The sequence below is a fragment of the Ictidomys tridecemlineatus genome, chromosome 14, assembly GCF_052094955.1.
Source record: "Ictidomys tridecemlineatus isolate mIctTri1 chromosome 14, mIctTri1.hap1, whole genome shotgun sequence".
In the NCBI taxonomy this organism is placed as follows: domain Eukaryota; kingdom Metazoa; phylum Chordata; class Mammalia; order Rodentia; family Sciuridae; genus Ictidomys; species Ictidomys tridecemlineatus.
The window spans coordinates 33,291,214-33,315,538 of record NC_135490.1 but is presented as its reverse complement, the minus strand read 5'-3'; the positions used below and the strand labels follow the sequence as shown (position 1 = coordinate 33,315,538).

Below are 24,325 nucleotides of genomic sequence, written 5' to 3'. Positions count from 1 at the left end.
AGTGTCACTTGATGTTACTTTAGTGGCAATTTATGAATGAAGTTAAGTATTTTACAAATGCCACTTTCTGACGTCATAATAAAGTTTGCCGAAAAGAGACCATGTTTTTCTTACTGGGGGTAAACAAACATTCTCCACTCCTCTTGCTTCCACCCAAAGGAGCTTCTTCTCAAATTATCTGTACACACATCCATTGCCCCCCACCCAGACTTCCCTGAAGGGTCATGTTTTTGGAAACTTTACAGAGCATCGGTATCATCAATCACATTATTTCTGAGCAGAGCCCTTTGCTAGGCTATGGGCTTCACTGGATAATATTAGTGATGAAAGAGAAACACTACAACACTGCATCTGCCATTAATCTCGAGGCATCAGGCTTCGCATCAATCGCAAGCCATCCGTTGTGGAACCTGTCACAGGATATAACGACTCACACTAGTTGGGACTTGCCATTGCTCCCCTTTGAGAGCGCTTTTGAAATACTAAAAAGCTTTTGCAATGCAGTATACAGACACAGAAGATTTCTTTACCTTCTTCCATTTGACTTCATCTTTAACATGTTAATTTTGCCTGTGTTAAGTGCCCTGAGAGAACTTAACAATGAAGACCTTGACCTATCAAATCTGATCCACTGACACATACTACATCATGTAAACGATTAGAATTTCGCTACATGACTAAGGAAGACAAGTTAGCACAGAGGACCCAAAATAATGCTGACTTCATATGAAGACAAATAAATATATGACTTGTCAAGTAGAGGGGGCGGGACAGCCTGCAAAGCAACCAATCCTGCCTACATAACTGGATGCATAGGATCCGCTCTTGTATAAACTCTGAATCATTAATGATCCTAAAAATTGCTTAAATTAGCAAAGCATGCTTGAGATCTGAAACCACAAAACCTCTCCCCACACAAAGAAAAGTAACAGAACATGAAATTGTTTACAGCGAGAAGTGCCTGTCTTATCAACAGGTGGATTCTTCTTCCTAAGGTCAATGCATCCTGCTTTTGTTTTAGACAAAGGACTCCAGCCTACTTCAAGAGCCTAAGTACAGCCTGTGTGGCTGTGGCATCTGTGCCACAGGAGAGAATCAACACGTTGGTGAACGTCACAACCCAAGATTGTACTTGCTACAAGTATTTTGAATCAGTTACTTATCAACTAGATGCACCATCACATTTACTTATCTTTGGAAAGGTCTTTCTTTACAAATACAAACAAACAGAAACCATATAGATGAGTAAAAATAAACCAGGCTTAAATTCTTGAATAAGGAAAGTGAGGTGCACAGCAAGACCCGTTACCAGTCCCAGCTACGTGGCCTCGAATTTCCTGAATGGTGATGGTATAATCAACCGGTCTCAATGCCGCCCGTGGCCTGACCTCCAATAAAGCAAGGGAGCTGGCTGAGTTTGCTGCACTAAGCAGCAGCAGCAGAAGCCATTCCTTGCCATTCCTTGTCATTCGAGGTGTTTTTATTCTTTGTTTATACATTTAAAGCCTTATAAATTTTTATGAACTGTTTGCGAGGTAAATACAACAGGGAGGCAATATGACAGCTCGACAGGCTCAGTCCAAAAGGTAGCTCATATGCTTTCCATTTGTGTGACACGATGCACCAGATCGTCCAACTCAGCCTTGCCCCCTAGTTACACACATCACCGTTGGAGAGGCCGCCCTAACCTTTCCAGGGCACTAGGTTACTATTTATGAATGTGATAAAGCACTCTAACCACCTGACAAAACGCTGGAGAGAATCCAAGTCGCTGTGTCATGGAGAGCCAGGGTTAGGGCTTAAGGGGTTTGGCTCATGTGTCTCTGTCACATCAGCACCTTGATGTATTTGTTTCACAAACCACCCATCAACATTTCTAGATCTTTGCATCTGTAAATACAGCTTCCTTTTACAGCTTCAAGCTTAAACTGTCAAAGCATTATTCGGCAGACAATTTTGAAGCAGTCAGACAGTACGCTCAATTGATGAAATACTCTATAAGATCAATATTAGGATATAAACTGACCAATTTCAAGGAATCAAAAATGAGCTAAACTTACTGACCAAGCAAATCCGACCCTCTTCACAACCCCCTTTATGCCTGTTATAAACACTAATCATATACAAGACTTTTAAAAAGTAAATCAATGCCAAAATATTCTCTAGAAACGAACAAGTTTGCTTACCCAACATAAATGCACTTTAATATATCATTTATCCACCAAGAGATATTGTCACTGATGCCAGAAATCAAATGACATGTTGACTCTATGCAGAATGACTAATATGGAGGGTTATCTCTTTTTTTAGAATACGCTTGAGATCCTATATGACACGTACACACGTGTTATCTCTAATATACACATGCACATGTAAAAGAACGAATAAAGGCAGCTGTAAAACTTCCTAACATGTCATAGTCGGTAATTAACGCGAATAGGAATGAAAACATTCTAGACTGCAGTCTTTTGGAGACAGGAGCTCATAATCCCCAAAGATTCAGAAGCATTACCTCATTGCAGCCTTGAGACAAGCTGAGCATTCACTCTAGGTCTTACCCAGCATCCACCGGTTCACACAAAGACAACAGAGGCGTGACCAATCACATTGTGGCTAGCAGGCACTGTTTCAAAGCCCTCTCCCAATATTACCCATTGACATGCTAGATGGCAGCCTGCTGAACTTGTCGTCATGGCAACACATCCCAGCTGCTCACCGAGGCTTGTTATATTACTTTTCCTTTTCACCACTCACTTAGCTAATTAAAAATTTAGAACTATGTTTTGCATGTTGAACGCAAATTGAAACAATACAGGGTCCTTTTTCTCTTTTTCTTTCTCTCTCTCTTTTTTTTTTTTCAATGGAGCTTTAAAAAATGCTGGGAAAAGCTATTTGAAGGACACTCCCATGAAGTCCCAATATAACCAATCAATAGAGAGACTGCATGTAGCTGTAGCCAGATGGAATTTGTCGCTAAACCTAATCTGCAGCAAAGCAAAACCAAACCATGAACATCGCTAAAGATGTTCTTCCTGTTTTGAAATCTATAAGCCAATTTGGCATAGATTATTTATGTTGCAATATTCGCATTATTCTTGGTCGAAACGTTCTTTTATATATTTTTATTCAACATGATTCTGATTTAAAGCAGCTTTACCCACAATTCCACAATGCAAGCAGAGTAAATAAATAAATAAAGCAGAGAGAGGATCCTGTAAGAACTGCCAATATGGCAAGTGCTTAAAGAGGTTCCTGGCCAAAAACATGACCGTGAACCTGCCATATGTTTTAAATTTGACCACGAAAAAATGTACCACGGCTGAGGAAGGACAGAAACAGCAGCCTTGTAGTTGAAAGACCATGAAAAGAAAATGCCAGCTTTTGTTTACCAAAGCACAGAGAAATAAATTAAATCTCTCAGACTGTTCCAGAGGTGATGGCCGCCTCACAAATATCAGTTGTTTTTTTTTTTTTAAATTCCCCCTCTGCCCTTGGTTAGTTCATTCCTGGAGATGAGACCAAAAGCATCCTTAGAATTCTAAGGTACAAAATTCTCTGGGTAATTCAGGTTGTCCCTTATCATATCTAACAGAGCAGAAAGAAAATGGCAATTTGAAACTATGTTCCTTATAAATAATTGGAAATAACAAACATCAAAGTTTCGAAGGTTCAAGTATTTAAGCTAATGGGAAAAGTCTCCACTCATGTCAACTAAATGAGAAAACTGAGATACTGAAAACAGCCTGGGACATGTAGCTTGGTATGTTTCCTCCCGGGATGTTCTATGAATTTTTTGCAGTGTGAAATAATCCAGAGCTGTCTGATTTGGAGCATTTAGTCCTCAAGCACAAAACAAATATATAATCAGACAGGCTGGCCATATTCCCTCCACCACTGCAAGATCTCTGAATTTTCAGGTCTCCTGCCAAATACCACTGAAAAGAAGTCCCACCCACTGGGATGGTTAGAAGCCGAAACTTCAAGGACACTGTATAGGCTTCTCCGTGAGGGGCACCGGAGGCACTCAGGCCTGGAAAAGTGAGGCAGAGATGATTGGCGGCACTATCTTGGATATCAAAGGTAAACCCTGTTTACTTCCTCCCTGTCTCCTCCAGGAACTGATAGATGGGACATCCAGGATGGGCTCCCAGTTAAACATGGTAGAGCGCAAAAGGCGCCTCCCAATCCCACTACAATGACAGTGAGAGGGGTAAAAAAAGGAGAAGAAAATGAGAGGGAAGATGGAAGCAGATGAAATCATCAAATAATTTTGGAAGCTGGAAAAGCAGATGGGTGAGAGGTAGCTGAGTTGAGAGTGAAGGAAGTTTAAATATACACACAAGAGGAAACGCCAACCACCAACGGTGGTGTGGGTGTAGAAATTCGGAAATAATTTTGTGTGTATGGTTGAGGCTGAGAAAGTTAGTAAATATCTTGTGAGAGAAGGAAGACACGGGGCAGACTGAAGGAAGGAGAAGAACCCTGGGATATCATTATGGACTCCAGATTCAAATGCATATTCTGGGATACATTGTATGTGTGAATGTAACTCTAGCTCTAGCCACAGAAAAATTCTAGAAGCAATGTCACCCCATAGCCATGAGTGAACAAAACATATTCTTCACTGAAAGAAACCAGGGTTCTTTAGAGAAATAACTGATCCTCATAGATAAGTCCAAGGTAAGAAAAGCATAAGTAAACCTTGGACCTTTTTTTTTTTTTTTTTTTTTTTTTGGTGCCAGAAAGCAAGAAAACCTTCAAAATCTGTTCAAAAGACACAGGGGCCAGATTGAAAGGGTTTCTACTGTCAAATCAGGAACAAGTTGAGCAAAAAATAACATGTCTACAAAAGACCAAAACCAATGAAATAAAAAGAATCCATAAGCCCATCCTGATATTAAAACAAATAGTTACAGGGTGTACAGAAAAGAAGAGTCCTTCTTTTTAAGCAAATGAACATCAATTTATTACTTTAGAAGAAACTATAGAACAAATATCACACTGCTGTAACCAACATTGTAATAAGTGATTCAAGCAAGAATTATTGATGTCTGATAAAACCATAAGGTAAAAGGTTGTTGGGAGAACAAGCAATTAACCTCCCCTCCTTACAGAACTTTTTAATTACAAAAGTAAAAAGACCACGGAGAAGCCAGGCCAACAGCATCAGAACCAAGTGACCGAACTTAGTTGTCGCCAATGAACAAAGAGCCACCATGCTACGCACAACACAATCTATGTAGTATATTCTCACACACACAAAAAAATGCTTAATCTAAATCTAATCATGGAAAATAACCAATTTCAAACTGAGGAATAGGAATTTTGTATAAGACAACTATCTTGTGATGTTCCAAAAGGTCGTCATAAAGACAAAAGGTCAATCATTCAACATAAAAATCATTCAACATAAAAAGAAACTGTGGATATTCAACATGTGATTCTTAAGAGTTTGGAATGAAAAATAAGGATGATAAAAACAATGCTACTGAGATAACAGGAGATATTTAAATATGAGCTGTACACTGAATATATATATTACACATTGATAATAGTATATCCATGTTTGCTTTCTGAATTTGGTAATCCTACTTTCACTATGTAAGAAAATGTTCTTATTTTTGGGAAATGTACCCGTAAAACATTTAATGGTGAAATGTCATGATGTTTACAACTACTATCAAATGATAAAAAAGATATCTAATAAAAGAAGATATCTGATAAACATAGTATCTAATAGATAAGACAGATGGTAGCACCAACACATGTGGCACATTATTAATTAATAAATCTAGGTGAAAAGTTCACTGGTGTTCATTTTATTTCTTTCGCAACTCTGGCGTTGCAAGAAATAAGTTAAAAGGTAGAGGAGGAAAGGAATGCTGGAAAGTCTCTATAATTCAGGTATTATTAAAGGTAAGGAGTGGGATGAGATTAAAAACAGAACCATTACTTGAAAAACCTCATAAGAAGCATTTGGACACTCCGCGCTACTCCTCTAACACAGCTATGTCTCCACCTAGGCAGATAACAGAAGTTTTACATCTGGAGAGGTAAAATCAGACAGGTTAATTTAGGGATATCAAGCACAGTGTAGAGGGGAAATCAAGGACGGAATAAAGTGGGAGTATGTGAAAAGTAATCTAATCAATTTCTAGAATGCTGGCAGCCAGTCTAGAGACTGGTAGACTTCTCTGGAGAAACTGTGGGGCAAGATAAATGACTCACTGTATCCCTTACAGATCACCCTGTAGGTAGGCCTGTCAGGGGACAAGTCCCATCTCCACAGGGAACTTCCAAATAGCACTTTAGTGCCTCTAGAGATCCAAACAAGAGAAAAGCTACAAAAGGAACTTTAAAGAAATGGAGACATGGTATAGAGCAAAAGGATCCTCCACTTAGCCCTTTGAAATTAATAATCTTCCTAAGAAGTTACTAGAGATGTGGCCCAGCCAAATAAGCAACAAAGGACATGGGGGCCAGGAAAAGAGTGAATCCAACACAAGAAAAGTGAGAACTCCCAGAAAATGGTTGTTACAGCCAGCCAAGAAAGCAGTAAGTCCAGATCAAATGAGGAGGAAACTGTACTCTGAAAAGAAAATCTCCAAGAAAAGATAGGAATGAATAATTTGAGATACTAAAAAACCTGGGGAGAAAAATTCTGGTGGGTGCTGCAGGCTAGACGGCGGGGGCCGCGTGAGCCTTGGCTCCGCTTCTGCCCGCTGCTGTTTTCACCTGCTGCCTTCCTGCTGGGCGCTTTCGCGGGTCGCTGTCAGTGCACGCCGGCTTGCGATGCTGCAATCCGGCTGAGCACAAAAACACAAGCCAGATGGAACTGAAACAAAGTTTTATTTTGTGAGAGGCCGTGTGCGTCCCCCTAACAAGCCGGTCCACACACACGTGTGTCCCTACCGGACACGGGGGGCTCCACTTCCCCCCGAACACCCTCCTACCATCCTTCCCCAACCAATGGGAACTCTCCAGGAGTCTTGTAACTTGAGTCCCCAAATGGGCCTAAGTGAACAGTAGGAGCCCAATTTCCATATGAATGTAATACTTTGCAGTGGCTCCTAGCATCTGCCCCCTTCTGTTTAATTAAGCAATGGCAATGTGGCTAGGGACCGTGCCTGGTAGGTTGTCCAATTTAACATGTGGTTCTTACCCGTCATGGGAGAACTGACTTTTACACGTCAGTTTCCTGTCTTAGGTTGAATCCACTGTAATCAGATCAACCCGTCACTGACTACCGGTCTAGCATAGCCATGCTTGTGGATAGGCCTAAGCACCAGTGGGGGGGTGAGGTTCTTGCCTCACCTCTGTTGGCCCCCAAATTTAACCTTGGTGCCAGTGGGGGGGTGAGGTTCTTGCCTCACCTCTGTTGGCCCCCAAGTTTAGACCATCACTAGTAGAAGGGAGGAAGATACAGAAATGCCACGACACCAAGCCAATTGACGGCTCCTTAGGAAGAACAGTAACACTGGTGACACAGCAGCTAAGATATTTCAGCACTACCATAATTCACTGTATCAACAAATAGAGCACAATGCATACAGGTGATACATAGTCCAGGCAAGTTGTGTAAGCAGTTCAAAGTGGAGGAGTCTATCAATATGTCCATTTCCTCCCAAAGTAAATTAAGTCCTTGATTGAGCAGTTCAAAGTGGAGGAGTCTGTCAATATGTCCATTTTCTCCCAAAGTAAATTAAGTCCTTGATTGAGGATACTTATTGAGTTATATTGATTGATGTATCAGTTTATATAGTTTACTGTGATAGCTATCATAGAAGTTGTAGTTTGGTTTTATCTTAGTCTTCACCGGCATTGGGATGGAGATGGGAATTCTGGCCATGGTGCTAAAGAGACATTATCTTGAACAGAATTGTTAAATATAATGAAAAGGAAAGGTGAAAGTAAACAAACAGATCTGTTAACCACCTTTAAAAGCAAAATTTATAACAGCTGTTTACCTAATTTAAATTAAACCATATAAGTCATGTGATTTTTTTTTTTTTTTTTTTTTTTTTTTGGATCCATTTATATCTATTTATACATGAGCGCTCCTTATAAATGAAATATGGACATACACACATACAGACATACAACACAAAACAGTGCATACATAACATAGAACATATAAGACAATAGTAAATAAAGGCCTTGTAGCTATACCTAGGTGAAATCTCCATTGCAATGTTTAAAAACTTTACAGTTAAAAAAAAAATAAAACACAGTCAAAAAATAAAACTGATCAGAAAAACATTAACCTAGGTTTGTATGAGCTCAAAAAGAAAGAGAAAATAAATAAATAAATAAAATAGAACCTTATGATGTGGGAAAAATGTAATAATAAAATAGATATTGAAAAAGGCACCGTGGTAAATCACTGTTGTAGATGTAAGAATAGCCAAGCTGGAGCTCTGGATATCAGCTGTTATGGATTTGAGTCAAATCATCTTCTTTTTCTGTAGAAATTGTTTTAGTTAATCTCTCTGGAATCCAAATTGGTTGCTGTTCCTCCTGTGGAAAAACACAGACGGAGCCCCGACTCCAGACTATTACTGGGTCCGGACCTTTCCATTGTCCTGTTAGAATATCTTTCCAAAGTACCTTAGGCTTATGTACATTTTTCGGATACATATGTCTTTCCGCAGCACTAAGTCCTGATGAATCCAAATTTAGAAAGTTTAGAGTAAAAAGGGTTATTTTAAGTTTATCTTTGGGGGATATATACCCTTTTCCAATTCCTTCCTTTTGTTTTAATAAGTACATTTTAATAGTTTGATGAGCTCTTTCAACTATGCCTTGACCCTGTGGATTGTATGGGATTCCTGTTATATGAGTAATGCCAAATGATGAGCAAAATTGTTTAAAAGAGTTAGACGTATAACCAGGAGCGTTATCAGTTTTTAACTGTTTAGGAACACCCACAGTGGCAAAATTTTGTAAGCAATGAGCTATAACATCTTTAGTTTTTTCTCCGGCATGAAGGGAGCCCATTAAAAATCCAGAAGAAGTATCAACTGTAACATGTAAATATTTTAATTTTCCAAATTCTGGCAAGTGTGTAACGTCCATCTGCCAAATATGGTTAGGTATCAGTCCTCTAGGATTGACTCCAAGATTAACTTGTGGTAAAAATGTCACACAATTTTGACATTGTTTTATTATATGTCTGGCTTGTTCCTTAGTTATTTTAAAACGTTTTTGTAAGGTATTAGCATTGACATGGAACCTTTTATGAAAATTTATAGCTTCTTCTATTGTGGAGAAAATATGTATGTCATGTGTAGATTTATCTGCTAGTTCATTACCCAAACTAAGGGCTCCAGGCAACCCTGTATGTGCCCTGATATGTCCAATAAAGAATGGATCTTTTCTGTCCCAGATTAGAGTTTGTATAGCAGAAAACAAAGAGAAAACAGTAGAGGAAGGAGAAATCCTACCAGCATCTTCAAGGGATGCTATAGCATTAACTACATACTGGCTATCAGAGAATAAATTAAATACAGAATCTTTGAACATCATAAAAGCTTGTAATACTGCATTGAGCTCTACCTTTTGAGCTGATTGTTTGGGTACTAAAAATGTAAAAGTTTGATCAGGGGTAACTACCGCTGCTGTACCATTGTTTGACCCATCAGTGAATATATTTGGAGCATTCATGATAGGGTTTTTTTTTGTCATTTTAGGAAAAACTACAGGATGCTTAGACCAAAAGGACAACAAGGGATTAGATGGCAAGTGATTATCAAATGAGACACTAGATTTACACATGATTATTGCCCAAGTATTTAACTCATTAGCTAACTCATTAATTTGATCCATAGTATATGGAGTAATAATTTTATTGGGAGAAATCCCAAACACTCCCTTCGCTGCTTTTATCCCTTTGAGTATTAATTGTCCTACAGCCTCAGGATATCTAGTAAGAATAGTATTAGGGGAATACGATAAATGTATCCACAATAATGGACCTTCTTGCCAAAATACTCCTGTAGGAATATTTTTTGTTGGTAGTACAATAAATAATAAAGGCAAACTTATATCAATTCTATCCAAATGCATATTTTCCATATATGTTTCAATGATTTTTAATGCCTTTCTTGCTTCAGGCGTTAACATGCGGGGTGAATTTGGATCTGATGGACCTTTTAGGATATCAAATAAGGGTCCTAATTCTCCTGTTGGTATGCCTAGGTAAGGCCTTATCCAGTTTATGTCTCCCAATAATTTTTGAAAGTCATTAAGTGATTTGAGTTGATCTACTCGTATTTGAATTTTTGGTGGACGGACCATGGTTGAGGATAATAAAACTCCTAAATAATTAATTGGAAAATTTAATTGTACTTTATCTATTGCTATGTCTAGATTATAATTTTTTAGTAAGTTTGTAAGTGTGGCATAACATTCTAGCAATGTGTTCTTATCTTTATGTGCTAATAACACATCATCCATATAGTGAAATATTTGTAGTTCAGGATTTTGATTTCTAAGTGGCTGGATTGCTTTATTAACATAAATTTGACACATAGTCGGGCTGTTCGCCATCCCCTGGGGTAAAACTTTCCACTCATATCTCTGATCAGGACCTTCATGATTTAGTGCAGGGATAGTAAATGCAAAATGTGGACTATCCTCGGGATGAATTGGAATTGAAAAGAAACAATCCTTAATATCTATAGTTAACACATGCCAGGTTTTTGGTAAAGCAGACAATTGGGGAATCCCTGATTGAGCAGGTCCCATAATAACCATCTCATTATTAATGGCTCTTAAATCTTGTAATAATCTCCATTTACCAGATTTCTTTTTAATGACAAAAATGGGAGTATTATGGGGAGATACGGAAGGTTGTAAATGTCCTTCCGCTAATTGTTGTTTGACCAGATCATGGGCTACTTGTATCTTTTCTTTAGTCAGGGGCCACTGAGGAACCCACACTGGTCTTTCTGATTTCCATGTAATTTTGATTGTCTCAGTGGCCCTTTTTGAAAACCCAATCCATGTTTATTTATTTCTTGATCTATTTGAATTGGCGCTATCATATCTTGATCTTGTTTCCTTAATCCTTTTTCTTTTCTAAAGCCTTGTTTAGCCCTACTAGTGGGCGCGTTAGAATTGACGTTATTTGTTAATGTCAATCCTAATTGATCTAGGACATCCCGTCCCCATAAATTTATGGGAAGATGGTCCAATACATAAGGCTGTATAGTTCCTTCACATCCTTCAGGATCCCTCCAATCTAATACCATAGCACTTCTATGGGGGTTAGTTGCCACTCCTAGGCCTCGAAGCGTTTGAGTGGCTTGTTGCAATGGCCAGTGCTTTGGCCATTCCTGACGAGATATGATGCTGAGGTCAGCACCTGTGTCCAGCAGCCCATTAAAATCATGTCCTTGAATATTTAATTTTAGCATTGGGCGAGAATCTAAATTTAAAGAAAGCATAGCCCAATCTACACCTGTGGAGCCTAATCCCTTGGAACCTCTTTCTACATTACAACTGGAAAATTCATCATGTAGGCTGGGTATTATTAATAACTGTGCTATTCTATCTCCTGATGAAATTACGGATATACCTCTTGGAGAACTGGCTATAATTTTTATTTCACCCTCATAATCGGGATCAATTACCCCAGGACTTATCATAAGTCCTTTTAGTGTAGAAGAACTGCGTCCTAATAATAAGCCTACTGTTCCTTGGGGAAGAGGTCCTTTTATTCCTGTGGGAATGATTTGAACTCCCATCTCTGGAGTTAATACTGCTCTGGCAGAGGCACAGATGTCCAACCCTGCGCTCCCTCTAGTTTGTCTGATGAGGGATCTGATGGATAGTGCGTCCTGGGCACTACCTTGATGGTGCTGCTGGGTTCCTCCATTGCCCCGTATATTTGTGGCTTTGGGCCCCGGGGCATTGGGCCCTCCAATTCGTTTTTTGACAACGGGGCCTGATACCTTTCTCCACGATATTGTGGGTAGACACTTGGTCTTTGTCCATTTTTTGATAACGGAATACCCTCTATGGTGGTTTGAGAACGGCATTCATTAGCCCAATGTCTCCCTCTATGGCATCGTGGGCAAATACCCGGGATTCTACTCCTTTGATACCTAGCTTTGTTAAACCCTCCTCCTATGGGGCAATTTCTTTTAAAATGTCCTTTCTGATTGCAATTATAGCATGTTTTTGGTTTGGTATCTAAAGCCTGTTTTACTTCAGCTGCCATGACTTGTCCTTGTTCATCAATGTCGCTACATAATTTAATATATGTGTTTAAATCTCCATGTTTCCACGGTCTAATGACCTCTTTGCAGCAACGATTTGCTTGGTCATAAGCCAGTTGTTTTATAAATGGCATTGCCTGTTCTGTATTTTCAAATGTCTTAGAGGCTGTTTCAATAAGTCTAGCTACAAAGTCAGCGTAGGGCTCATTAACTCCTTGTGTTATCTTAGATAGTTGACCTTGTAAATCCCCTTGTCCCTTCAAAGTTTTCCATGCCTTAATTGCATTCATAGTGATCTGAGCGTATACGCCAGGATCATATCTAATCTGTTGCCTCTGACCCTCATAAGGTCCTTTCCCCAATAGCATTTGAGAATCTCTTTCAGGATAACCTGCTGCTGCATTTCGCCTAGCTGTCTCCCTGCAAAATTCCTCATTGGCAATTTTCCATAATAAATATTGTCCTCCATTTAGCACAGAGTGACACACGCTAGCCCAATCTTCTGGTGTTAAGTCCCAGCTGGTAATAGATTCGACCATTCTGACAGTAAAGGGAGCGGCAGGTCCGTAGGTTTGTACAGCTTCCTTTAATTGCTTTACTATTTTGAAATCTAAGGCACGGTAAACTCGTTCCCTTTCTTCTCCCCGCTCAACTACAGGGCATGCTAACTTTTGGGGTCCTGCCTCAGGATTCTGTTCATCACCTATGGAAACTGAGGGCTGCTCAGCTACAGGTGAAGCTGTTGGTTGAATTACGCCCTCTGGTGATGGAACGGAGTTAGTACTAGCCTCCCTATCTGAGGGCCGTTTTTTCCCTAAGCTTGCCTTCTTCAATTTTTCTTCTGTCTGACTAGCTTGAGGGACCTTTTGTTTTGCTTGACCTAATAAGTTTTCTGCCATAGCCTGGACCTCTAACAATTTACTTAACAGTCTTTCGGTTTGTTTTTTACTAGATTCTAATCTACTATAAAGGTAACGTAACCCAATAAGGTAGGATAGAAGAAAGCCAAAACAGAATGAAACAGAAACGGAGAGGAGAAAAATGATTATATCAATTTTTTCTTTCTCAGGGCCGAATAACTTAAAACCTTGAGCCAACCATTTTTCCCAATTCGCCTGAAAAAATTGTAAGGCTAGAGAGCCTGAAATAAAAGCAGAATAAATCAAAACAAAAATACCCATTCTGTCGCCTTTCCTTAGGGGCGAGCGATATCACTCACCTATAAATTTTGGGCGTTCCCCGTACGGGCCACCAAAATGCTGCAGGCTAGACGGCGGGGGCCGCGTGAGCCTTGGCTCCGCTTCTGCCCGCTGCTGTTTTCACCTGCTGCCTTCCTGCTGGGCGCTTTCGCGGGTCGCTGTCAGTGCACGCCGGCTTGCGATGCTGCAATCCGGCTGAGCACAAAAACACAAGCCAGATGGAACTGAAACAAAGTTTTATTTTGTGAGAGGCCGTGTGCGTCCCCCTAACAAGCCGGTCCACACACACGTGTGTCCCTACCGGACACGGGGGGCTCCACTTCCCCCCGAACACCCTCCTACCATCCTTCCCCAACCAATGGGAACTCTCCAGGAGTCTTGTAACTTGAGTCCCCAAATGGGCCTAAGTGAACAGTAGGAGCCCAATTTCCATATGAATGTAATACTTTGCAGTGGCTCCTAGCAGGTGGGTACCTAGTATATCTGATGGAGCATTCTGGGAAAAAATTGAAGACATCTAAAACGTGTGCAATTTAAAAATAAAGGCAACCATTAACTCCAGGCAAAAGGAATGGTTGCACAAGAAAGTAAGCACAAGCTTACAACTCCTGGTCCTTCAAAGAATAAAAGTTACATGGCCATCATAAATTGAATATTGATTGCTGATTCTTCAGATTCTTATATAACTATATTCAGAGGCTAAGAGGAGGGGAAGTGAGAGCATCAGGAGACTCAAGTTCATTTACCCTACTGGGAAGATAAAAACTACTTTTAGTTAAAAATCTAAAAGTAATGAATCAGGAAAAGCATTACAGAACCACATTATTTAGAAATTAGAGAAGTACCAAAGAAACAGCTAAACAAATCTGGAGGGGCTGCCTCTGGAAAGTGAGAATCAGGAGTGGTGGGGACAGCACATGTCTTTCATTACATTACAGAAGATATTGTGTGTGTGTATTGTAACAATTGTATCATTGACTTCTTCACCTCTGTATATAAAAGTAATTTAATTTATATTATAATTTATACAGTATATATACTTATATATACTGTATTCTAAAAGAAATATTATAAAAACAAAACTAAGGAGTACAACTTGGGTAGGGCAGAAATCATTCCACTAGACAGATCTTTAATGGTTACTTCCCATGGGCCCTGCATCATGACAAGACACATTCTACAGTACTGGGATAAATATTCTTTTAGTTTCAATCTTTTTTGTGACATTAAAGATTTAGCATGAAAATAAGTTTTTCGTCTAAAACCATTAGAAATTTTACCTTCACAGCAACAAAGGGGTCTTTGTCAACATGAACCTGCTTTCAGGTATCTATCAGGAAAATAAGAGGTGTAAACTCCTAGTTACAAAGAGTCTAACAAATTTTACACATTCATTTGGCAAATATTTGTTGAGGGCTTCTATTCTGGCTCCATCATGTACTGGCTGTTTGCCTTCAAGCAACTTTTTAATGTCTTAGTGCCTCAGTTTCCTCACTTGCAAAATGAACATCATAATAATACGTATGCTCAACTGAGCTAACTATTACTCGTACTACTATGGTGGGGCCCTGGACTTGACACTAAGGTACAACATGAACTGAGACGGCCTCTGCTCTACAGGTCCTCTAGTGGGGGTGAGGGGAAGGTGGCAATAAGCAGGTAATTATACCACAGAGTAAGAAGAGATGAGCCAGGAGACATGTGCCCAGTACCTACTGGCTTCCCCTCACCACCAACTCCGTGTGAAGATTAACATTTCCAAAGTAAGCCTCAGAATACACTAGTCCCAGAAAACATTCATTTCTTTATTTTTAAATTTTTTTTTAGTGAAATCAATCTGGAAAACACTGTACATGACACTCCTTTCGGAGAATATCACTGACAGTACTAGGCTTAGGACTTGATTCTGTGCTATCCTAAGCTGCTGCAAGGTTCCCCTGTAACAAACAGACTCAAGAGTAAATAGAGGGATGCTAACACCAATGCAATTTGTTCTAAAATTTTTTTTAAAAAAGGTAAATAGAGGGAAATAAATGTTTGATAGGTATTTGGATTCTAATATTTCCTTTCAAAAATGAGAAGCCAATGGATGGCCTATTTTTTTGAGATTGTACATTTATTATTTGTCCTTAAATGGACACATAGCTCTTCAAAATTGAAATGTTTTCCAATTTAGTTTCATGTTACTGTTAGTCAGTTCAACACAGCTTGGGGAATGATCACTAAGTAGGAATCCAGGTGTTGTTACAGCTGCTGGTTTAGTGACTACAGCCTATGGACAAGTTATTAACTTATTAATGCCTTCTTCTTTTTTTTTTTTCTTTCTTGGTACTAAGGACTGAACCCAGGGGTGCTTAATCACTGAGTAATATCCCCAGCCTTTTTTTATTTTGAGACAGGGTCTCACTAAATTGCTCAGGACCTCACTAAATCACTGACACTGGCTTTGAACTTGCAATCCTCCTACCTCAGCCTCCCCTGGGATTACAGGTGTGTATCACTGCACCAACATTAATGCCTTATTCTTAAAATTGAAATAATGAGACCTCATTTACTGGGTTGCTATTGTGATAAAGTATGAGAACATATAAAGTACTGTCCCTGGTACTTAAATGGTCCTCAGTGATGACCTCGGGTCTTCTCCTTGTCCCTAATTTACCCGCTAATTCTTAGAGATCATGAGAAAAATAATAAGCGATATCTGCAAATTCAAGTTCTACAAGGCAGTGGGGTTATGGTTTTATAACTGTTTTGAATGTTCTCATGGAGAAATTGAAGTTATCGGTATCAGAGTTAGAGGGGAACAGTGTTTACAACCAACCAGACCTAAAATCGAGAAGAAAAGGAAGAGAAAGAAACATAAAGTGGAAGGAGAAAAGGAGGTATTAGAAATTATCTCAAGTCCTCTAAAGCCAAGAGCCAAATGATTAAACAAATACTTAGGCAAATTTTCAATCACTCACAATATGAATTCTTTAGACACTGAAATTCAAAAGTATTATTTTCCTTCATTGTTAATATTAAGAAACCGCTGTTACAATCCTATTAGTTTGGTTTGTGGTTTACTGTACTTTTTTGTAGCCCTGGCCACAGTCTAGGTGCTGCGGGTTACCTGAGGACATCCTCAGGTGAGCAAAGTTGAGCTCCTTCACGGACCTACGTTTGGTGGGAAAGGGAGAGAGAAAGAATCAATACAAAGGCACCAAAAAAACTGGAACCAAAAACTCTCTCAGAATACAGTGACCTGGGCAGGACCCGGGGGCAGCAGCAGGGAGCCAGTGTGGCTGGATCTCCCGTGGATTTGTGGGAGGCTGAGAGGACAGGAGATGAGTGCCAAAGGAAGTCACTGGAAGTCCTTAACAAGGGAAGGCACAGGTAGAGGGAGCTGGGATGGCATGGGGCTTGAGGGACACAACAATGCCTGAGCCCAGCAGCCCCCAGGAGCTTCCAGGATGCAGAAGACTTCAGACAAGAAATGAGCAAGCCGCAGGGTCCCAGGAGGGAAGGCTGTGAGAAGCCCAGAGGGAGTCAGGAGCTCAGAGTCCTGCAGGGACACAGTCCAGGAGGAGGGAACCCCCAAGAGACAGAGGGAGATGTTAGCTGGGGTCACAGCCTGCAGCTCCTCCAACCCATGCTTTTAAGGGGTTCACTTCCTAAGAAGGACAAGGGCGAGTGGTTGAAAGGCTTCACTCAGGGGAGGAGCAGGGTCACCTGGAGCCACTGCAGAAACCCACAGTAGGGAGGGGAGCTACGGTTTGGGGTGAGGAGAGGGAAGCTGAGCAGCCTGGGGCACAGATATCCTCATTCATGATTCAGAGGAAGACGGTCTCTTATCCAGTTTCTTAAAAGTAGGTGAGCGACTGTCTTTGCCGTCCAATGCTTTCCTAGAGCTTTTTCAGTTTTCACACATTAAAGCAGTTTGGGTTTCTGTGAGATAAACAACACTGGGCTTCCAGACTCTCTTTCTCCAAAAACTTCAGTACAGAAAGAATGCATTTATGAGTCTTCTCCAAAAGCAAGAGAAGAAAGTGAATGTAAAATAATCTGCCACGCACATTTCAAAACAAGACAACTGCTGCCCAACCCACAGGCTACATTTTTTTTTTTTAAGCTGTTCCACCAGAGGTCTTTGGAAATAGATTGTTACATATACTTTCAAACCAGAACACACTCCATTTTATCAATGACCCCAAATTCTCAACATCCTTCTAAATCAAAGAGTAAACAAATGCTACTTTTGTTCTGAATACCTTTAACTCAAGCTTTTAAATTCTTGGTTCTGAATTATTTGAAATCAACTATGATCGTTCTCAAAAGTGTGTACAGATTTCATCATTATGTATTAGGTCCTTTTCCACCAAAGAAATTTAGTAAAGGGAGTTTTCTATTAAATCATGTTTTCACTGCAAAGATTTGGAAGTTTTTAAAATTGACAAAATAATGGGATACACCAAAAGGGAAAAATTTAAAAGCTAGAAAATAAGAGGAGCAAAGTAAAAGTTTCTCTATCTTCACAGTCTGGAAAACCTATCAATGGTCTCTTTCTGAATTTGATACTTGAGCCTCTGAGTTAAAAAAAAAAAAAAAAAGTCCATGGTCAAATTACATTGAGAAAAGCTGGATTAAATTAAATTAAATGAAGTTAAATCACTGTGAGTGTTGATTCTTCCAAGATCATTACTGAGTAGCAGGGACAGTACATGACATGCTCTCTCATTTAATCACAGCAACAACCCGGTAAGCTAAGTCTCTTGTTTTAGTTTTAAGAATAGAGCATTAATAAGGTAATAGCCTGTCCAGGGGCTACACAACACAGTCACTAAACCACCTGGGTATCCCTGGCTAGTGACCATTCCCCAAACTGTGTTGAACTAACAGTAACATGAAACTAAATTGGAAAACACTCCACCTGCCAACTTTGAAACGCTAAGTATATATATAATTAGAATAAAAAATTTAAAAAAATAATAAACGTGCAATCTCAAAATAGGCCATCTACTGGCTTCTCCCTTTGGAAAGGAAATATCAGGCTCTGTATGCTTGTCACACATTCTCTACTGACCCTTGAATGTGACTTTCTTACAATGGAACCTTGTTTTACCCACTTAAGGGTAGCACAGAATAGGGTCCAGAGCCGACCCATTACAATGCCACAGACCAACTTAAATAATTCTAGTATGTGCAAAATTGTATTGAGACACAGAATGGGGAACATCCTACTCTGCTTGTGAGAATCCCCAAACAACAAAGAAGGTGTCAACAAAGGATTCCTCAGAAAGGACTAAGAGGGAAGGCATTCCATGCAATGAAAACCAAGCAAAATATGAGAGTGAGAGAGAGAGAGAGAGAGAGAGAGAGAGAGAGAGAGAGAGAGGAGAAAAGAAACAGAGCAAACATTTATTAAGCACTGAACAATACAACAACACAGCAACTATTATTTGATTTAATCTTCTAATAACTCATTCAGGTAGTACTATTATTATTTGCTCTTTACTCATGGGGAAATAAAAGCACAAAGAAATCTAATAATGAAGACAGTTAGTGGAGTTCTGTATGTAATCAATGAGCCAGAAAAGGTGGGGGTGTATATTTTAGGATGAATATTATATGAAGCAAAAGATTGGCCTACTCCCAAACAACACAATCAGCACACCAGTAAGTGCCGTGGCCAACAAGTAAGTATTGCTTAGTATTAAATGTTTGTGTTGTGTTTGGCACTTTTTACATAGAGTAATCTCATTTAATCCTCACCACAGTCTCTGAAGCAGTTATTATTATGACAACGGTTTACAAATGAGAAAACTGAGGCTAAGGAAAGGTGTGTGATTTGCTTGAGGTCACACAATAAAATAAAAGCTGGATTCAGAGCCTAAAATCAAGTCAGTCTGATTAGAAAGCCCAGAATTTTAACTACTGTGCAACATGGCTATTTTTATTAAACCCTGAGAGGTTATCTGAAACAATCAGAAAGTGTTGGCTGCCTTAAATCCTGCCAATATCTTATATTTACTTGTTTTTGAACAAGACTGGTTACATCTAGAAAATAGTAATGCATTCTTTCCAAAACCATTTACCAGAAGCACCCATTTATATAGAAAATATTTTAAATGGTTCCATTTAAAAAACTGTAGTCCTAAGGGAGCTATGCAGCTACATTCAAAATGGTTTTATTCAGATTTAGAACATTAAGCATTTCGTGACTGAAGTTTTTTAAAGAGCTTAAAGAAATCTGTTCTAAAGGAGGATAAGATGACTAGAGCTCTCAGCAAGGAAAGGAAATGATGCGTCCTAGCAAAAACAAACGGAAGATAAAAAGAGTACACTGAATGAGGACAAGTGACATTTCCAAAAGTCTTCGTCAGAAACCTAAATCACAAGTGTCCTTTAGTCTTCACTAAAATGGTGTGCTCTGATTTCAGGGATGTAAAAAAAAAACTTTGCTATACCATGTTAAATGGATTTCCTCAACCCTTTGCAACATCTGTAATCCCCCAAGAAAAAGGAACCTTCTTTGTTTTCACAAAACTTTTTCTCTGGAAAAAATGCCAGCCACAGACCTTCATAGCAACTTGTATCAGCAAAACTAACCTGAGCACAATTCACTTTTGCTCCAACTACAGATGCAACCTGGAAATGATCTATAAAATCTAAAGGACAAAATTACTTATTGTTAAAAAATCAGTGAAAAAAATCAATGTTGATCAATGAATAATCAATAAGTCACTTTGCTTTTTTTTTTTTCCTTTCTCATCAACAAATGGGTACATTTATCACAACTCTCCGCTTGACATGACCTCATGCTAAATGACATCTGTCCATGTCTCCTCTATCACCCAAATTCTGTGGCTGGGATTCTCCCATGTTTCTCCTTTTGGGAGAAAATGTTTAAATACAAAAGCACTTGGAGATGTATACAACAAACACTTGCCTGGACCTACCACAGAGCAGTTGTTGGAATTTTGTCATAGTTTTTTTCTATAGAAGAAAATGAAACCTTTCAAGTGAAGGTAATAATCTCCAGTCATAGTCTCCATATTGAGGCAGTCCCTCTTATGAACTGGTTATCAGTCCTTCCTTGCCTAAGACTTTTTTACATATGTAAATGTATGCACAAACAATATTTGGTATTTTAAGTGCATAATAAAAGACCTAAATAGATGGTATTATATTGTATATCATTCTGTAACTATGTCTTTGTTGATGTGGTATCAAGCACTAGGCCTGGACATGGTAGATATTAGATAAATATTTGTTGAATGAATAAAAGATGGACTTATAATAGAAAAGTTCCATAATTTGCTGAATAAATATATCCTTCCAAATACTTTTTATTATTTATTATCTTAAGGTTCTCAAGTGCAAACAGAATTTATACCTAAACGACTTTTTCACCTATATATTTTAAATGCGTGCTCAATAACAACATGATGAGTCATGATATATTCTTCACATAGATTTTGAATGTTATTCACAAGAGTTTGGAGAACTCAGTTAAGCAGAGGGATGCAAAAAGAAAGGAATGTTTTCCAGGATCCGGGAGGGCAGCACAACCTGTCTTCATTCTGCACAACATGGCCAAGAAGTCTAGCAATAAGGATGAACTGAAGAATAATGACTATTTTACCCTGACTTGGTATTGTCAACAATTCTGTGAAGTATTCCACAACTTCCTAGAAGATTTATATACTTTCTATAAATACTCAGCCTTTATGAAACTGAATGTATGTTTTTCGATTTACAAGTCTGTCTTCTGTAATTCCAGCCTATGAGCTTCTCAAGGGTGGGGTTGATATATTTTTTTTTTTTTTTTGGTACTAGGGACTGAAATCAGGGCACTCGACCACTGAGCCACATCCCCAGCCCCTTTTTACATTTTTATTTAGAGACAGTGTCTTACTAAGTTGCTTAGGGCCTAAGCTGCTGAGGCTGGCTTTGGATTTGTGATCCTCCTGCCTCAGCCTCCTAAGCCGCTGGGATTATAGGCTCCACCCCATCCACCAAGACTGATTTTTAAACAATCCGGAATCTAGAACTCTTAGCACCATCTTCTGGGGAGATATCTTCTGGGTAAGGTATTTAAAAAAAAAAAACACACATAAATCTCAAGAATGATTCTGCACTTCCATTTCTCCTCAGATGTTTTAAATTCTTGATCATTTCCTTGCCTTATATTTTTATTTAAAAAATATCTTTAACATGGGAAATTTGAAACAATCAAAAACTCACATATAAACATTCTTATCTCCAATGTCCCTAAAATGCAGCTTTAATAATTAACTCATTTTCCATTGCTCTTTATAAAAACTGAAACTAGAAACCATAGATGACGCACAGTAGGTCTGATTTATTCAAGGAAAATATGCAAAATCGTATGCAAAAAAGAATCCTTGGCTCTTTCTCAAAAAAATGATTTCAATTAAGGTATCTTAGATTTTTTTACAAAAATGATTCTTCTCTCTAGCTGAGTTTTATCAATTGAACAACTAGTTGCTGGTCCTGTTCATAAAGAAATGTCTCTGACATCTTCTCTCTCTACCCCATCTACTGTAATCCATTTCTCTCCTTGTTTATTTTCCCATTCCCCTCACAACCTCTTATATGTAATTTTGTATAGCAATGAGGGTCTCCCTTCATTTCCATGCAATTTCCCTTTTCTCTCCCTTTCCCTCCCATCTCATGTCTCTGTTTAATGTTAATCTTTTCTTCCTGCTCTTCCTCCCTGCTCTGTTCATAGTTGCTCTCATTATATCAAAGAAGACATTTGGTATTTGTTTTTTAGGGATTGGATAGCTTCACTAAGAATAATCAGGTCTAGTGCCATCCATTTCCCTGCAAAGATAGTAGGGGATAGGAAAGGTAGCAGAATACAACAGTTACTAATAGGGCATTATGTAAAATTGTGGATGTGTAACCGACGCGATTCTGCAATCTGCATTTGGGGTAAAAATTGGGAGTTCATAACCCACTTCAATCTAATGTATAAAATATGATATGTCAAGAGCTTTGTAATGTTGTGAACAACCAATTAAAAAAAAGAAAAAAAATTTTAAAAAAAGGTAAATGGGATGGAGTTGGAGAAAATAATGCCGAATGTTTTCTCTAATATAAGGTGACTGACTCATAATGGGGTAGGAAAGGGGAGCACGGGAGGAACAGATGAAACTCTAGATAGGGCAGAAGGGTTGGGGGGGAGTGAGGGGGCAGGGAGTTAGCAATGATGGTAGAATGTGATGGGCATCATGATCCAAAGTACTTGTATGAAGACATGAATTGGTGAGAACATACTTTATATACAAACAGAGATATGAAAAATTGTGGTATATATGTGTAATAAGGATTGTAATGCATTCCAATGTTATGTGTTTAAAAAATAAAATCAATTTAAAAAAAATTTTTAAAAAATGCACGAAAAAAAAAGAAATGTCTCTGTATTGCCAAATTTGCAAATACAAGGTCACTGTCCCATAATATCCAATACTAAAAATTAATACTAGCTAAATGATAAAATATATTTACTAAAGAAAGATCAATGTCTCTTTCCAGTTCCTGAAGTCCATCTGAATTAATGAATCATAATAAATTTGGAATGTGGGCTGGGGATGTGGCTCAAGCGGTAGCGTGCTCGCCTGGCATGTGTGTGGCCCGGGTTCGATCCTCAGCACCACATACCAACAAAGATGTTGTGTCTGCCGAAAACTAAAAAATAAATATTAAAAAATTCTCTTTCTCTCTCTCTCTCTCTATCTCTCTCTCTCTCTCTCTCTCAAAAATCTCTAAGAAAAATAAATAAATAAAAAATAAATTTGGAATGTCACAGTACTGTCATTCTAGAAGCTGACTGCATCTTACATATTATAGAAACGTTTTAACTCATTACTGCCAGAACAGGAATTCAAGGCCCCAGCAAGCCGATGAACTCACAAATGATGCTTATAGAGCAATACAAAGTACAGGCCTTTTTCCTTATAAAATGAAACTTGGATTTTCTTAAACCATATTATAGAGAAAATCTGTATAAGCAGAATCCCCACCCCTTCATACGAACCTACACTAACTAGCCTATAAAGGTTCTATAAAGGTTCTGACTGCTGTTTGCTTCCTCAAGTTGAAGTAGTAGTTGGCCCACATTTTACAGACAACAAGGGAATTTTTAAATCTCTTTCTGAAGTGGCAAAAAATGTCAATTTATAACTGTAAATCACGTAATATGGAATGACTGTTTTTGAAGAAAAGGAAGAACATGGGCCAAGGATGTAACTCAATGGTAGAGTGCTTGCCTCCTATGTGTGGTGGCCCTGAGTTCAATCCCCAGTACAAAAAAAAAAGGTGGGGGAGGGAGGGAAAGGAAGAATATAAATGAAGGGGAACCTGAGAACTAGACGTTTACATTAAAATGGAAGGAGGAAGTGAAAGTAACTCCTAGATCTGAAATCCAGGAGAGAGAACCTCCTAATGAACCTTCGGTACCAGAAGGGATCCAGATCTGATAACCAGAAGTTTGGTCCTTTGGGGTGAGTCTTGAGTGTTCATTCTATAATGACCCAATTTATTTTTTTTAAATTTTTGTTTTTGTTATTTTTTTAACAAGCATTGCACATGTGTGTATTACACATGTGAAATAATTGTTTCACAAATGTCTAAACCAAAAGCAAATTAGCTGGTTGATCAATCAATAGTAAATTGGATAATGCCTTTGTTGACAGGTCTGCTCTCAGTGTCAAAGTTTATTTAACTGCTGGCTGCTGATCTCAGAGCTGTTAACATTAAAATTACATTGATGGAGCCAAAATCAAAGATCCCTCTGCTGTTTACACATTAGGCATGAAGGCTAATTACTTGCTAATCCTTGAGGGTTTTAAACACTTTTCAGGCACTAAATACCCCTGAGGACCATACATATTTTTT

The 24,325-nt window shown here is 38.7% G+C and overlaps 1 protein-coding gene across 7 annotated transcripts in view; it reads right to left on the bottom strand.

The window, feature by feature from the left end:
* Positions 1-24,325, bottom strand: part of Stox2 (storkhead box 2) — a 230,459-nt gene that overhangs the window by 54,041 nt on the left and 152,093 nt on the right. Inside the window, exon 1 of one of the 7 annotated variants that reach the window (XM_078031027.1) lies at positions 2,513-2,855. The exons of the other annotated variants lie outside the window; for them this stretch is intronic. The gene's annotated coding sequence lies outside the window, so the exon portion shown is untranslated. Of the gene's footprint in view, positions 1-2,512; positions 2,856-24,325 lie in introns of those variants that run through there. 7 annotated transcript variants of the gene reach the window in all.